The sequence below is a fragment of the Neophocaena asiaeorientalis genome, unplaced genomic scaffold, assembly GCF_003031525.2.
Source record: "Neophocaena asiaeorientalis asiaeorientalis breed wild unplaced genomic scaffold, Neophocaena_asiaeorientalis_V1.1 scaffold217, whole genome shotgun sequence".
NCBI lineage: Eukaryota > Metazoa > Chordata > Mammalia > Artiodactyla > Phocoenidae > Neophocaena > Neophocaena asiaeorientalis.
In genome coordinates this window covers 5,057,513-5,069,299 of record NW_020172293.1, presented here as the reverse complement: position 1 = coordinate 5,069,299, position 11,787 = coordinate 5,057,513, and the positions used below count along the sequence as shown (strand labels likewise).

Sequence of the window (11,787 nt, the reverse complement as noted above, 5' to 3'; positions counted from 1 at the left end):
CCCTTTAAAGTAAATATTAGGCCTTGATTCTTAAAAAGATTTTAAAATTTAAATTACATACAATTTAAATATCAGAATTACCTAACTAAACTTTTTAACAATTAAGTGTATGTAACAATAATATTAATTATGATTGATTCTAAGTTAGAGTCTGTTTTGTAAGAAAATGACTTTTACATGGAGAGGTGGTTAACATTTGAGGGCTATTTAAATACAGACAATTCTAAATTACCCGGTAAATAAAAACTCTTCACCTATATTAATTTCAACTATTGAAAATCTTTAAAGCCAATTTATCTGAAAATTTCCTAATCATTACTTAGAAATTTTAGTTCAGGTGTACATACAAAATAAAGCCTTGCTTTACTCTGAAGAATAAAGCTCAGACAGCAATTAACTTTTAAACACCAATACTGTACATTAAATGAATATTTATTGTGGGCCTACTACGTGCAGGACACTTGCTAGGCGGTATGGTGAGTTTAAAAAAATCACCTAGTAAGATTAATATGCTTCGTTAAATGGAATTTTCCAAAAGCCATTAACGGAATATCAACTGAAAATATAATTGAAATGAATACCTTTTAATGAAATTTCTGATAGTGCTCCATGATATAGGTGCCATGCATGGGTTTGTACCTATCAAGACACAATACTCACTTATTGTGAGATAAATAACAAAACTAGTATCATAAATACCTCAATATTTTAATCATACTAGTATAAACATATGGCTCATAAACTTTTCATGTAAAAGGTAAGAAACCTTGGATACCAAATGAGCAAAACAAAATTTTATTCAGAGATTCCTTTAAAAGAGGGCATATCTTAAAGTTTGTGCAGATCATAAGGAATTGCCTTATTGCTTTTTCCAACTAATTTATTTAGAAAGAAAATTAAAGTTTCTGATGAGGTTTAGTAGATGAATGAATTCTGATAATTGCTTTTTGTTTAAAAACCTAGGTATCAGAGCCAATACAGAATTTTAAACACTTTATGGAAGTTAAGAATCTGAGTTAAGGAAAGTGCATCTAGTCTTAACATTATAGAAATATACCTCAATTTCTATACCTCATTAAAGAAATATACTTCAACAATGGGTATAATAGACTAAACGTAACAGGCAAATAGCAGAAGGCAAATAAAACTTCAATTTAAAAAGGAGATAAATATAAGCAATACTAACCTAGGAACCAAGTTTGGTTTTAAATATTTCGTTCATAAGTATCTACTAATGTAAATGATTATGGAAAAGCAAATCCAAAAATTTGGTGCCCAGGATGAGGAATAAAGAAAATTATAAGAAGATATATTACCCATACAGGAAGAAAATATAGTTTCCCATTATAGTAGGGTTAGAGGTTACATCATAAAATACTTTACTTGAGTTTTTTGTGGTTTGCCTCAGATGATTAGTTCAGAGAAACAGATGAGCCATTACTGAGTTAGCTGCTGTTGTTATGTGAAGAAGTATACTGGGACCACAGGCTTTCGTTTTATTCTACAGGTACTAGGTGTACTCTTTCAAAGAATATTTTGAGAATGTGGAATCAGATTTAAAGGATAACATTATTTTAAGATTGAAATTGTACATTTCTATGAAGTTATTCTATAAATCCCATGAACTTTTTTTTTTTTTTTTAACATTACCATGTGTTGTTAAAAACTTGCTCGAACTTTAACGATTCTGGCACTTTATAAATTGTATCCATTCTGAGTTATGAGAATTAGCATAATCAGCCAATCATACACATACATATCGCACAAAGGAAAATATAACTTGCTCACTGCTGTATTTCCTGTATCTAGTAAATGTTCCCTGGCTCACAGTAAATGTTCCATAAATATTTACTGAATGAATAATTAATTGTATCTCTGAACTATTTTGTAATGTCTGTTATTCTTATCACCTAATATTTTTTAGAAATATATTAAATATTATACTTCTGATATATAACATAAGAAAAAGTTCTATATCTGGTATATGAGTTAAAATTAGAATGACCTATTTAGCTCATTATGTTTTTTCTTACAGTTTTCATAACATTTAATATGTTAAATATCAGTTTTAAATAATTTGACTTTTATTTTGTCAAGATTTAGATGTACATCTTTAATAAAATTTCTTCTTCAGATACTATTATTTATATATAGGCCTGTTCTTAAGAAATAGTGTATTTTCTCTATTTTTCTAAATTTCAAAAATGTATTACAAATGATGAACTTTTTTGTTTTGTTTTGGAAACAGTAAGCGTTTACCTACATTTCTTCTATTAAGTGTTACAGGATAGGGTAAAGTACCCATCTTTCTTTACATATAAATTAATTCCATCACAAGAACTAAGCTCCAATGCATTAAAAATAAAATGAATGTATTTTAAAATAATTTATTTCATTAAGGTTCAACTGCAGTGTTTAGCAAGGGAAATTTCACATTAATTTTAACTAAAAATTACTCTTTATTAAGAGTGTGAACCTGATCAGGAATTGGATGTTGAACTGGTATCCCTTGTAAAGGGGTAAAGATAAGATATACAGTAGAGATACACAAAACAATATAGATTTGTTTGAACACGGTTTTAGTTTTAAAAATACTAGTGGTATTTTAAGAACATCATTATTATATGTTTGGAAATTTATTATTACCATACCCTCCAAAAGAAGTTGCATTTTATAAGTATGTAATCTTGTAGTCACCTTTTTAAAATGCACTAATATAACTAAATTCTCATTCTTTGGTCTCTTTAGTGTACATTTTTCCCCTATCTTACACTTCGAGATTTGCATTACTGTAGCCATCTCACTTCGCTTTTAGAATGTTTGAATATATTTGCTGATATATGCCTGCGTTGTAGTATATCTATTATAATTCTTAAATAGATTTCTAGCAATTAATTTGCAATAGAAAAAGCAGCCATGCCACCAATTTTTTTTTTTTCTTTATGAGAACACTTGGAATGCTTTTAGAACTTAAACCATTATCTTTTGGTGACTGACAGGAGAACCTGGGTTCCTTCATCTTTTAGCATTTTATATAACTGCATTTCCCAGATCCCCACATTATATTGCTAATTCCTGATAAACAGTCATTTTGTACCTGTAAGGTATTTATCAAAGTCATGAATTCGCCTTGTAACTATGCTTGTCATTTAAACAATCTATCTATATTCCTATTTCATGCTAAACTTTTTTGGCCTAAAATCAATATTGGACTAAAAAGGATACATAGGGGGTAGGGCAACAGCGGATTTCACAGCTCAGAACTGCTCAATATCCAGCTAATTATTCAGATAGGCCTGATCCATTTTCTATTTGTATGTGAGTGAGCTCCCATCTTTCTGCCACTTAAGTGGCCTTAATAAAAAATTGACAAATTTTCAAGAGTAAATTTGGAGTACAGAGCCAGATCAGAGAAATCCTCAATTGAAAGGACTCCACTGTCACATGGTGTTAGAGATCATTTGGTGCCTGACTAGAACTTGGGTTCCCTCAAACTGCGATTTCCTGATCCTCACATTATATTGCTAATTCCTGATTAACAACCATCTGTACTCCTACACAGCAAGTTGCGGGTAGCATAGGTGTTCCCTCTTCGAATACGACCCAACCTAGGCTTTTGACCCTGTCTGTGATGCACTTTCAGTTGTCACTGGGCCCAGTGTGGTGTGTAAACGGGCAGCCGACTTGGTGGCACTTCCACTGGGTGAACTTTGGGTAGAGTCCAGGATGTGAACTTAATGGGTGGAAAGGCTTCGGCACTACAGTGAAGTTCGCGCGGCCAACTGCAGGAAGCCATGCTTCATTGCACCCTTCATGGAAGTTGGCCGACTTGCCCAACCCTTGTTACCCACGGGCCAGTTCTTGAGGAAAAGGCCTGCAGGTAGGTTCTCAGATGCCCGCTGGGAGTCCCCTCCAGCTACTCAGACAAAACTCGTCCTCCCTACCGGTCCTCGGAATCCTCCCTGGGGATTGACTCGGAGGGTCGGCGGCGGGGCGGAAGGGGTGTGGGCTGCGCTTGTGGGAGAAAGTGTGTGTGGCCTGGACTGTCATGTGATGCTGCGTTCACTCTCTTAAGTGTCATTCGGCCGCCGCCTGCGCCCGGAGCCGCGGGTCTGCGGACTCTCGGAGGCGGGGGTCGGCGGCGAGGGGGTGTCGGGGCCCGGGCGCGCGTCCCTCGGCCGTGGCCCCGCGGCTGTGGGTTCGGGTTGGGGAGTGGGGAGCCCCCTCCCCCTCCCGCCGCGCCGTCTGCCGCAGTGTCTGGAGACTTCCTGTACCATGGAGTCGGGCTCGGGAGCGCGGCGCGCGGCGCCGGGGCGGATACGGAGCTCGGGGTTCTGCCCTGCCGCTTTAGATTTGAGGGGGGAGGGCGCCGGCTGCCGCACCCCAAGCTTTCTGGCCGAGACCTTGCTGCCGCTCCTGCGGACTGGAGCTTCCCGCGGAGAAGAGGCGGAAGGCCGTCGCCGCAGTCGCGCCGCCGCGGGCGCGGCTGGGCTGAGCTGCTCGGGGTGGTGGATGAGGCTGTTGAGTGGCCTCATCGGGCCCCTTCCTCAGCTTCAGTGACTGGACAGAAGAGGAGGTGGTGGCGCCGCCAGTGACTCGGGGAGCATCTTAGTTTGTGTTTGGGTGTTTCCATTAGGTGAGTTTTGGGGATATACAGAAAAGCCGAGGACACTAGTTAAGGTAGTTTTCTGGCCGTTTGAAGGTTCTGACTTTTTCCATTTCATGTGGTAAGGAATTGAGGCTGAAAATTTGGGGGCCGAAAGACAGGTCACTTTTTTTGGTGGCTCTTGTACTCCCCTTGTTGTGCACCAACCCGCCCCCCCTTCCCGTTTCTAAATCTGGCGTTGAGTGAGGCAGAGGTTCAGTAGTGTATCGGGCGCTACCAAATGAGAGAAAGCCTGAGCGTAAGGGACTAAACTGTATTCTTTATAGAACGGAATCTCAGAACTGGGAAGGGGGACTTAGGAGATAGTGAGTAACCGAACCTGAGCATGCATGTATCCCCAGTTCTTTTAAAGAAGGACAGAGTTGCACACCTTACTCTTCTAAGGAGTGAAAAGCATGTGTATTCAAACTAGGTACTGATGGATTGTAAGGTCTCAGAACTGGTATAGTGTATTTCCGTTATAGTGTTCATTGGCGCTTGTAGAGAGGTATTATGAATTGGATGATAAATGATGCTAAGTAGTCTCATCTCCCAATTTAGAAAGTGTTCGTTTAAGTGTTAAAATTTCTTTTCTAGAAGTATTTCTGAATTAAAATACAAGTTTTTGGGCTGTGATGCTGTATTTCTTGGCTGATAGAATATTTTTACTCTGATACATTTTAAAAGGGATTAGAAGTTTAGCTTTTGGAGTTTTAAAAATTTGTGTTGATTTTATATTCTTTAAGTGCTTTCCGATATTTGATATATTTTCAAGTTACCTCTGAGCAAGCTCATTCAAGAGAATGTCAGTTGGATATTAGTGTTTTAAGGTTTTTGGAAAATGTTAAATTTTGAGTTAGGTAAATGTTAATATAAAAACAGTTTTGTACGCAACTAGACTGTGATTTGGATGTGTGATATACAGATCACTTGTTGGAACATTATATGTTAGAAATAAACATGTAGTTTACTTTTTTTTTCTGACGGGTTTATTGAGATGTAACTCACATACCATACAATTAACCCACTTAAAGTGTACAATTCACTGGTTTTTAGTATATTCACAGTTTTGGATTTGTTACCACAGTCAATTTTAGAACATTTTCATCACCCTAATAAGAAACCTTGAACCTGTTAACAGTTATTCCCCATTTCTTCCTAACTCCCCCAGTCCTAGACAACCAGTAATGTACCTTCTGTCTCTATAGACAGATAGACAAATGTCTATTCTGGACATTTCATTTAAATAGAAGCATTTTACTTTTAACATTACATTTCATTTTCTTTCCTGCAATGTCTTGTTTGTTTTGAAAGGTGATTTGGAAATAATTTTCACTTTCATGTATCTAAAATGCTTGCTATTTAAACTTCAGGATATAGGAATGAATTAATTACTTTGAGTTATTCTATGTAAAGAAAAGTGTTAAATTTTATCTAATATTTTTTCTGTTATAAGAATAAAATTTGTGATGTTTATACTTTTTAATTGAAATAGAAAAATTATTTTTCTAGTATTTAGTTAAAAATGTCATAATTTTAACTAGGTGATAAATTATAAACATAAATATATCATGTTTAAGTTCTTTACAAAGCAGGTGGTTTCTGTGAATAGTTTCAGAGGTAATTACTTTTATAGGGCTTTGAAAGGGTATTTGATTTTACATAATTATTCAAATCTTAACTTACTTTAAAACATTTATTTCCCAACAGCTTGCTATGGCATTGTTCAAGTACCCACTGGACCATGGTTTTGCAGGAAATGTGAATCTCAGGAGAGAGCAGCCAGAGTGGTAAGGACTGTTTATCAAAAACATTAAAATACTTCAGTGAGTAGCTTAGGATGCTACACACTCATGTTTCAGTTTGAAGGGCTTTCAGTCTTTTGTTCAAATATTGAATTTGGGCCAAGTATTGACTTAGAGTTTTAAACTGGTTTTATAAGATCTGAAAAACAAATTGAATCACATAAGTATATACTGATGGATACTTAGAACAGGTAAAATATAAAGTTGTATTTGGGCTTTCTTAGCCATGCCTACTGGTTTGAGGGTTAAATTGGCTAATCATAGTTAGAATATAATGGCAGTAGGACATAAGTAAGTTATATTGAGATAATTTTGCTAGGTTCTGTTTACTGAGTTAAAAAAAGTGTTTAATGATTCATATTTCTTTTTACTATATCTATACATGTACAGTTTAACTTTGCTCAGTATTTTCAGGCATTCAGTCCCTTTGGCAAAGCAACATAAAAATCTTCCTTTTTTTGACTTGGCTGGCTAACCTTCTTTCTGAACACTTCTGTAAACCTTCTGTAAGAATGAGGGAGGAATGTTTATTCTTTGTGGCCAAAATCATTTTTCCAGTTGAACTTCTGGAAATAGGGAGAAAAAGATTTAATCTTCATTAATCACATGAAAGTATTACCATTTGCAGTGTGATAGTTTCTTCCTTTTGTTGTTGACTAGAGTATGTAACAGAAGGTAGAAAACAAATATTTCAACTTCTTTACCTACATGGATAGTATGAACAGAAGCTTTTATTTTTGTCTGGGCAATTTTTGATCAGAAATAATGGCTGAGTAGCTTATATAGGATTGTGAAACTCAGAGCAATATTGTGTTGATGTGTTTTCTTTGTGGGAATGCACTGTACCAGAGTTTCAGCTATTCTAGCGTTAACAGAAATGGGAACTGGCAAGTGGAGGATGAAATTAATAATGAAAGTTTTAGGACTTAAAGTATGTATAGGTTTACTCTTTTTTCCTCTTTGTAGCATGTTATGGTTTGGGGTTGATGGGTCACCAAGCAAAGGAAGTTATGCTTTAATTTGTTAGTAAACACTGACAGTAAGGTGAGGCTCTTCCAGAGGATGTCACAGTAGATACATGGCCAGAGAAAGATTAGAAAATAGGAAAGTGGGTATCAAGAGAGGGAGGATAAAGAGGTGAATGGGGAGTGGTAAAATGGCAGCATTATTTGCCTCAAATGCCACTTGTTGCCTGTTTCTATTTCTTTTTCCTCTCTGAGGTCATGGTCAGGATATTTAGGTGAATAAAGTATTTATTTTAAAAGGTATATAAAGGTATATTGGAGGACCCATTTTATTTTAGCTTTATTTGGTAGGATGGTGGGGGTCGTTAATGAAAGAAGAGGCACAGAGTCTTCTAAATTCCTGTAGTGTACAGTTATACAAGGTAGGATTGTTTGTAAAAAACAAAAACTCATTCCAAGCTTAAATAAGTAAAGAAAGGGCATTTTGTTATAAGGATATAGTAGCCAAGAAACCTAACCTGAAAATGTACCCATGAATTAGAACGGGAATGGAATTAGTTTTAATATTATTTCTGCTTTTCTCTGTGTGTCTGCTTCATTCTTTTCTGCAGATTTTCTCTGCTACTTACTCCATAAATCAATAGTTAACTTTTTTGATTGTTTACCATTTGTCAGATACTGTGCTGAATGTTCTATACCAATTATTTTCTTTACCTATAAAATATATGAGGTAGATATTCTGTTACTTTCATTTCATAGATAAAGATATCGTACTTTTAAGAGAAATACATATCTAGTTGGAGTCTGGGCTGTGATGAAGCTCTCAACCAAGGTGTTGTATATTGCCTCCTGTGGTGAAAGATGGCCATACTTCAGCTCTTAATATTTTCTGTCTCCTGTCTCAAGAGGCTAAATTGCAGTGTGAATCTCATGTTCCTTTTGGGGGAAAAAAACTGTCTTGGCTTGTCTAGTTCTGGACCAGTTAGCTAGCCATGGCTAGACAATAGGGTTGAGTTGCTCAGACACAGGGAGATCTCTGTGGGGTTGGGATAGCTCACTTTTCAGAAGAGGGGGAATTATAAACTGGTGGTACCTTGACAGATACTGAGGAGTAAAAATCCAGAACAAATAAAAGTATTTTTAGACAAGAAGTTTGGTTGTATATAGAATGGCTTTGAAAGGGGAGGTTAGAAACTGAAAGTCTTAGGATGCTGTTACTATAAAAATGTGAGAGTAGAAAGGGAGGGAGTAGAAAGAAAGAGAGGGGGCATTTTGAAGGAGGAAATGACAGAAATGGATGTGGGGTGAAGGAAAGGGAATAATCAGAGATGATTCTGAGATGTCAAGGTTGAGCACTCTGGAATGGTGATACCATTAACAGTAACAAAGGAAGGAGAGCAAATTTGAAGAGTAAGGAAAGTTGTTTTGGGCATGTTGGTTTTGATGCCGCTAGGATTTTTCATTGGAAATTTAGGGTTAAAGTAATGAGGACAAGTTAGAGTTGGAGCTGCATAGAAGGAAGATTGGGAAACAAGTGACATTTTTTGTTAGAGAAAAGAAGAGTGAAGACAGAACAACGGTGAATGTTCACATTTGGGAGAGTAAGAACGAGTTTCCAGGGATGGATAATGAACTGTCAGGAAAGAGAACCTGCAGGGTCCAGTAGCAACAAAGACAGTTTTTTTTTTTTTTTAATATTAACATTCTATACCCATTTTATTTTTTATTTTATTTTTATTTTTATTTTTTTGCGGTACGTGGGCCTCTCACTGTTGTGGCCTCTCCCGTTGCGGAGCACAGGCTCCGGACGCGCAGGCTCAGCGGCCATGGCTCTTGGGCCCAGCCGCTCCGCGGCATGTGGGATCTTCCTGGACCGGGGCACGAACCCGCGTCCTCCGCATCGGCAGGCGGCCTCTCAACCACTGTGACACCAGGGAAGACCCCCATTTTATTTTTAATTTGTTTTAAAAATTAATTTATTTTTGACTGTGTTGGGTCTTCGTTGCTGCGTGCGGGCTTTCTCTAGTTGTGGCGAGCAGGGGCTACTCTTTGTTGTGGTGTGCGGACTTCTCATTCTGGTGGCTTTTCTTGTTGCGGAGCACGGGCTCCAGGTGCGCAGGCTTCAGTAGTCATGGCGCGCAGGCTGCAGAGCGCAGGCTCAGTAGTTGTACACGGGCTTAGTTGCTCCGTGGCACGTGGGATCTTCCCGGACCAAGGCTCGAACCTGTGTTGCCTGCATTGGCAGGTGGATTCTTAGCTGCTGCGCCACCAGGGAGGTCCACAATTATTTTTTTTAAGAAAGAGTTTTTGATAGTGACATTGCTGCCAAGGATGCTGAAGGACTAAGATAAGTACTTGAGACACCAATTGTGTTTCTCTGGTTTGGGCAGAACCCTCATGATAGGGCATTGAAAAGAGTAAGGATTGCAGGGTTAGATTGAATGTTGAAAATAAGGAAAGAGGAAAATAAAAATAGATGGGGAATTGAGGGAAAGTTTGGTTGGTTTTTAAGGGAAGCTCTTTGTTAGGCATTCATTGTTCAGAAAAAACACTTGAATTGCTTTATTCACCTCAAGTGAATAAGAATTTTTTAAAAAAATTAATTTATTTTTGGCTGCATTGGGTCTTGGTTTCTGTGCGCAGGCTTTCTCTAGTTGCAGCAAGGGGGGGCTACTGTTTGTTGTGGTGCAAAGGCTTCTCATTGGGTGGCTTCTCTTGTTGCGGAGCACGGGCTCTAGGGTGCGCAGGCTTCAGTAGTTGTGGCGCGTGGGCTCTAGAGCACAGGCTTAGTAGTTGTGGCACACGGGCTTAAAATTATATGGCACACGTTGCTCCATGGCATGTGGGATCTTCCCGGACCAGGGATCGAACCCATGTCCCCTGCATTGGCAGGTGGATTCCCAACCACTGTGCCACCAGGGAAGCCCAAGAATTTTTATTGAAATATTTTCATTAGACTTCATTGTTTACTAACTGCTGTCACAGTGTTTAGAGTTTTTTTTAAAAAATAAATTTATTTATTTTATTTTTGTCTGCATTGGGTCTTCGTTGCTGAGTGTGGGCTTTCCCCTAGTTGCGGTGAGTGGGGGCTACTCTTCCTTGTGGTCCGCAGGCTTCTCATTGCGGTGGCTTCTCTTGTTGCGGAGCACGGGCTCTAGGCATGCGGGCTGCAGTAGTTGTGGCTCGTGGGCTCTGGAGCACAGGCTCAGTAGTTGTGGTGCACGGGCTTAGTTGCTCTGCGGCATGTGGGATCTTCCTGGACCAGGGCTCGAACCCTTGTCCCCTGCATTGGCTGACGGATTCTTAACCACTGCACCACCAGGTCAGTCCCGAGGTTAGAGGTTAAAACACTCATTGATGACTTTTTTTTCCCTTTAATACATTTATTTATTTATTTTTGGCTGCATTGGGTCTTTGTTGCTGTGCGTGGGTTTTCTCTAGTTGTGGCAAGAGGAGCTACTCTTTGTTGCGATGCACAGGCTTCTTATTGCGAGGGCTTCTCTTGTTGGGGAGCGTGGATTCTAGGCACGCAGGCTTCAGTAGTTGTGGTGTACAGGCTCAGTAGTTGTGGTGCACGGGCTTAGTTGCTCTGCGGCATGTGGGATCTTCCTGGACCAGGGCTCGAACCCTTGTCCCCTGCATTGGCTGACGGATTCTTAACCACTGCACCACCAGGTCAGTCCCGAGGTTAGAGGTTAAAACACTCATTGATGACTTTTTTTTCCCTTTAATACATTTATTTATTTATTTTTGGCTGCATTGGGTCTTTGTTGCTGTGCGTGGGTTTTCTCTAGTTGTGGCAAGAGGAGCTACTCTTTGTTGTGATGCACAGGCTTCTTATTGCGAGGGCTTCTCTTGTTGGGGAGCGTGGATTCTAGGCACGCAGGCTTCAGTAGTTGTGGTGCGCGGGCTCTGTAGTTGTGGCTCGCTGGCTCTAGAGCGCCGAATCAGTAGTTGTGGCGCATGGGCTTAGTTGTTTTGTGGCATGTGGGATCTTCCTGGGTCAGGGATCAAACCCATGTCCCCTGCATTGGCAGGTGGATTCTTAACCACTGTGCCACCAGGGAAGTTCTGATGACTGTTTTTGTATTTAATGTGTATGTGTTCTTTTTTAAATTAACATTTTTAAAAAGTAAATTTATTTTATTTTTGGCTGTGATGGGTCTTCATTGCTGCGCATAGGCTTTCTCTAGTTGCGCGGGGGGCTACTCTTCATTGCGTCACGTGGGCGTCTCATTGCAGTGGATTCTCTTGTTACAGAGCACGGGCTCTAGGCATGCAGGCCTCAGTAGTTGTGGCACATGGGTGTAGTTGCTCCACGGCATGTGGGATCTTCCTGGATTAGGGATCAAACCCATGTCTCCTGCATTGG

The 11,787-nt window shown here is 39.1% G+C and overlaps 1 protein-coding gene across 8 annotated transcripts in view; it reads left to right on the top strand.

The window, feature by feature from the left end:
• The first annotated feature begins 4,507 nt into the window (after positions 1-4,507).
• The window catches only part of MLLT10 (MLLT10 histone lysine methyltransferase DOT1L cofactor), a 243,475-nt gene continuing 236,195 nt past the window's right edge, over positions 4,508-11,787 (top strand). For all 8 annotated transcript variants that reach the window (XR_003005988.1, XR_003005987.1, XM_024765503.1 and 5 more), the window contains exons 1-2: positions 4,508-4,636; positions 6,356-6,435. The gene's annotated coding sequence lies outside the window, so the exon portion shown is untranslated. The remainder of the gene's footprint in view (positions 4,637-6,355; positions 6,436-11,787) is intronic.